General features: G+C 32.6%; 1 pseudogene; it reads right to left on the bottom strand.

Moving 5' to 3' along the window:
• Positions 423-604, bottom strand: LOC100522071 (annotated as a pseudogene).

Raw genomic sequence — 5,853 nt, forward strand, 5'->3', positions numbered from 1 at the left:
AGTTCATTAAAGTTCAGTTCTTGCATTTTTTTCATTGATTATGCCTTTGTTACTATATATAAAATTTATCAACATACTCAAGAGCATATAGACTTTCTCCTTTGTTGCTTTCTAGGAGTTGTGCAGTTTTGTGTTTTACATTTAGATCTATTATCCATGATCATGTGATCTACGGCCTATGAAACATTTTGAGTCAATTTTTGTGAAGTATAAAATTTGTATTCTAGATTCACTTTTTGCACATGTAGATGTCTAATTGTTCTAGCACCTTTCTTTTTGATATCTGTCTCTCTCACTGCATATATATATAGTATGTGTTTGTCTCACAGGTAAGTTTATTCACATGCAAAGGCAGCAGCACTGATACAATGCTCACGTTCTCACAACACAGACAGACCGATGCTCCATCCCAATAAATCTGGTTAATGATGACCATGAGCAGGTGCAGGATTGAAGCTTTCAGTTCTTTACTTCTTTTATTAGCACTTCTGATTTTATAAATTCTGAAGCTCCTCAACTCCATGGTTACCCAAATCTCCTAGCAAACTTGGGTATAGTAGAGGTTCATGGGGATCCAAATATTTTAAATCAGGTTTTAAAGCATCTTGACACAGGACCAGTATCTCAAGCAGCCCTGAGCCACAACCAATGACTCAGAAAAGTCACCAATAATTATATAATGAGAAACTCAATTTTTAGATCAAAACAGGTTTATGTATTATGCTCTTGGTTCAAAGTAAGATTTTTTTTCATTATTAAGTCTTCTAGAAGTCCCAAGATTTGTTCAACAGAAGTTTCAGAAAAGTGAATAAAGTCAAAAGATGGATTGGATGATGTATTAAATAGAGAAAAACGTTTCAAGAGATGGAGCAAAACTTACGTACCTATAATGAAACATAAGGGAAAAGGACCATTTTCTTGTATACAGTAGAAAATATATAGTGAAAAATATAATTAAAAATTTAGAAATACAGAAAATAAATAACAACCAGCAAAAAACAATAAACATATTGCTTTAGATAATATTGGAAACAGGATTGAAGAAAACTTTTTTTTTTCTTTTTCAGCTGCTCCCAGGGCATTTGGAGTTCCCAAACTAGGGATTAAACCTGAGCTGCAACTGCAACCTATTCTGCAGGTTCCACGTTACTGGATCCCTAACCCACTGAGCCACAACAGGAAGTTTCTAGAAAACTCCTTGAAGTTCGTGTTTTGTAGAAAAGTCATTTAGAATTTTAAATTCTACAAACAGTCCAAATACTATACGAGTGTGAAAAAAATGAAATTATCTTCAGTGATATAAAGACTGAGGAGCTTTGGTACCTGAAAAGCACATCTGAAAGAAAAACAACAGAAAGTTATTCAGTGGGAGTTCCCTTGCAGTGTAGTGGGTTGAGGATCCAGTGTTGTCACTGCAGTGGCTTGGGTCTCCACTGTGGCATGGGTTCGATCCCTGGCCCAGGAACTTCTGCATGCCATGGGCATGGCAAAAAAATCGCTCAGCAAAATAAAAATAAATGAACAAAATTATTTGTTCAAAAATAAAAAAACAGTCATGGAATTCCCGTTGTGGCACAGCGGAAACAAATCCAACTAGGAACCATGAGATTGCAGGTTTGATCACTGGCCTCGCTCAGGGGGTTAAGAATCTGGCGTTGCTGTGAGCTGTGGTGTAGGTCACAGCGCGGCTTGGATCTGGAGTTGCTGTGGCTCTGGCGTAGGCCAGCAGCCACATCTCGGATTAGACCCCTAGTCTGGGAACCTCCTTATGCCGCAGATGCAGCCCTAAAGTGACAAAAAGACAAAATAAAAAGAAAAAAAGAAAAAACGGTCATAAGCAAATCAATAGTACATAAGGGTAAGGCTAAATTAAGTCAATTTTCTTATTAAAATTATACTCAGGTTTTTTTTTGGTGGGTAAGCTCAGAGTATTTGCAAGAGAAACACTGAAACATTATGAAAAATGATTTAGAATGAAAATGCGGAAAATAGAAACACCAGAAAGAAATACGTACTATAAAAGTATTTATATCAGTTTTAATTTCAATACTACAAAAGAGCAAAGGAAAATATACTAAAAATAGCATATTGTATTTGGCAGTTTGGGTGATAGACTAATGGATGTACATTTTACAATCTAACTATTGAAAAATTTGTATATATCAAATATTTTATAATTTAGAAATGCAAATCAAATTGTAATTAAATATCACTGTAATGTAACAAGTTAAAATGCATTTTCTTTTATATAATTCTTCAGTATTAGTTATGTGCATATATATGTCTGTGTATGATTTTGTCTTAAAATTGAAGCATGCACATAATTTTGCTCTGTGGACTCTTGCCATATTCCATATTGAGAATTCCTTATGGAATTAAATGACTTTAAATATAATATTAATAACAAGGAAACTTTCCTTTATTTGTTAAAACCATAAGCAATATAATTACCCTCTTTTATTGAGGCCATTGCATTGCTTTTAATGTTTTACATTGACTTTTTTCTACTAAAATAAAAAAAATCTCTTTTTATTTATTTATTTATTTATTTTTGTCTTTTGTCCTTTTAGGGCTGCAACTGCAGCATACGGAGGTTCCCAGGTTAGGAGTCTAATCAGAGCTGTAGTTGCTGGCCTGCTCCAGAGCTACAGCAACGCCAGATCTGAGGCGCATCTGCAACCTACACCACAGCTCACGGCAACGCCTGATCCTTGACCCACTGAGCAAGGCCAGGGATCGAACCCTCAACCTCATGGTTTCTAGTCAGATTCATTTCCACTGTGCCATGACGGGAACGCCTCTTTTTATTTACGCATTTGAAATTATTTTAACTTTGTAAATTTTTAATAATCCTTAGTGAATAAAATAGGATATTACATTTTAAAAGAGGAAAAATTACCCATAGGTACATAATTAACTACATTTAATCCTTGATTTAGAGACTTCCAGAAATACAGCTTTAAAAAAATACTCAAAAATGCAATTATACTGCATACTTTTTTAAAATTGTTATGGTTGCACCCATGGCATATGGAAGTTCTCAAGCCAGGGATTGAATCTGAGCTACAACTGCAACCTATGGCAATGCTGGATTCTTTAACTCACTGCACCCTGCTGCTTCAGAACCCACCTCCACAGTTACCTGAACCGCTGCAGTTGGAATTATTATTTATTTATTTATTATTAGAGCTGATTTACAATGTTCTATTCTGTTCTATATACACACATATATATATATTATATATGTATTATATATCTTATATATATATATATTCACACACATTCTTTTTCTTACGTTACCCTCCATCATGTGTTTATTAAAAGTGATTGAATATAGTTCCCTGTGCCATACAGCATGACCTCATTGTTTATCCATTCTAAATATAATAGTTTGTATCTACTAATACCAAACTCCCAGTCCATTCTACTCCCTCCCCATCCCCGTTGTCAACCAGAAGTCTTTTCTCTACATCCGTGAGTTTGTTTCTGTTCTGTAGATATGCTCATTTGTGCCATATTTTAGATTCCACATATAAGTGATATCATATGGTATTTGTCTTTCTCTTTCTAACTTCACTTAGTATTATCTCCAGTTCCATCCATGTTGCTGCAAATGGTATTATTTTGTTCTTTTTATGGCTGAGTAGTATTCCATTGTGTATATGTTACAGTCAGATTCTTAACTCATTACACCACAATGGGAACTCCCATTTTTAAAAAAGAATGTTTTAAATATCCAAGAAATAGTTAACTGTTTTCCCTCTTTCTATTTATTATTCTTAGAATTTATCAATTTTTTATCTATTCTTAATCCAATTTATTTATTCCTACATATACCCGAAGTGGCACAATCTAAATGAAGTCATTGATTACCTGGACTCAGGCAATCAGAGGCTTCTCCACCCTTGCCCTATTCATGAAATGTGTTTCATTTTTTTTCCCCTTCTGGAAAAACTGCACCAAGGATGCAAGCTTGAGATAGTGCTGTGTTTTGTTGGAGAGTATATTGAGGCCTCTATATCAACTTATAAGATTCTGGTGGGCTATGTGAAGCCTCTCGTGGCTGCTCAGAACAAGTCTCATAAGTAAGTTGCCTAGTTTTTTTAACCTGCTACCTACTAAGAGCAGTGGTCTGTCTCTTTCTCTGTTCTCTAATTGCTCTCTATATATGAGGACCAGTTGTGGACCAACAGGCTGACTTAGCTGAAGTACTTCCTCCAGCAATTCTCATTGTGAAGATGTCCGGGTGTAAATTTTTTTCATCCTTTTATTTCTAGGAGTCTATTTAGGCACCACTCTCATGATTGCTAATTTGGCCAGATGCATAATTTTCAGTTTAAAGTGATTTATTTTCCCTTCATCATTTTAAAAATGTCCCCAGATTCATTATCATAGTGACTCATTTTTTTTTTTTTCCTTACTTTCAATTCTGAATTACCCAGGAAGAGGTATCTTTTTACCAATTTGAACATCACCGTGTTGAACAATTTTAATATATATGCAGTAATATATATGCAGAGGTCTTCCTTCTATTCAAGATAATGTTTCTCTACAGCTTTAGTTTTATTTCTCTATTGTTGTCTTACTCGGCTTCTGTATTTTAGAGTTTCATTTATGTTTTTGTCTTCCCTGCTCTAATATTCATTTCTTAATTAAAACAAGAAGTTATTTTTCCCTTTGTGGTAAAGTTTATATATTTTTATTCTAATTCCAATTGCCTTTATTTATTCCTTCCTAGATGGTCTGTCCAGCACTGAAAACTTTACCTCGTGTTGTTTCCATACAAACTATTTTTACCTTCAACATTTCTATTTGAAGTAATCTTTGTTTTCTTTCTCCTCCATAATTTAATATTATACTTGAAATTTTTAAAATGTATCATTGATAAAAAACATTATTAAATCTTTTTATGTGAAATTAGAAAATAAGTTATTTTTGTTCTCCTAACTTTTTTATACATATTGTTTTATTAACAGAATAATAATCATATTAATATAAATTAACATATGGTAATTTATATTTAAAAATCAAATAAATTTTGTTGAAAATGATTTTAAGTATTATTTTCATTTTTAGTATTTACTTTGAGGTGATATTTTCAAAATAGATTGAACCTTATTTTGCCTATGAGTGAATTCAATACTCACTTTCAAAGCTTTCATGTAACCACATCTTCTTGCATTTTTATTTGTATTTATCCTTTTTTTAGTACTTATTTTTTTTCAGAAAAGATATATTGTTATGATACCTTTGATTCTTTGAATATCTCAATATTATTTTGTATTAACTACAGACATAAGAATTTTAGTGGTAATAAAATCATAGAATTACATTTTTCCCTCAGTGATTTGTAGCCATTTTCTCCAGGAATTTTTGGCTAGTCAGCCTTTATTGGAATAAGATTGGTCCATGATTTATTTTCTTTATAGAAGTATCCCTGTTTCTATTTTTTTCTCTGGTTAGGTTGATTGTCAGATTTTAAATTTAAATTTTGAAACAGATTTATATACACACACATACACAGCCACACACATATATATATCCATTTTACATTATAATTAGGTTTTAAACATGATGTGTTCTTTTAATCACTTAATGTGTCTATTTTCATGCCCCAGAAAGAAATCTGGGTATCTGACCGTTCGCATATTTTTGGTTGTTCTCCAATTACTAGTCCAGTCATACCCATGCTTTAGCTACTATAACTGTAAGACAAAAATCTTTAAATTTCAATAACTGATTCCTAATTCATATAATTTTATTTGATATTTAGAAACTATTTTAAATAATAGAATGGATTAAGACAAATGATTTTGAAGATTATAAATTTGGGGGAAATGCTGCTTATAGTTA

The sequence above is a fragment of the Sus scrofa genome, chromosome 3, assembly GCF_000003025.6.
Source record: "Sus scrofa isolate TJ Tabasco breed Duroc chromosome 3, Sscrofa11.1, whole genome shotgun sequence".
In the NCBI taxonomy this organism is placed as follows: domain Eukaryota; kingdom Metazoa; phylum Chordata; class Mammalia; order Artiodactyla; family Suidae; genus Sus; species Sus scrofa.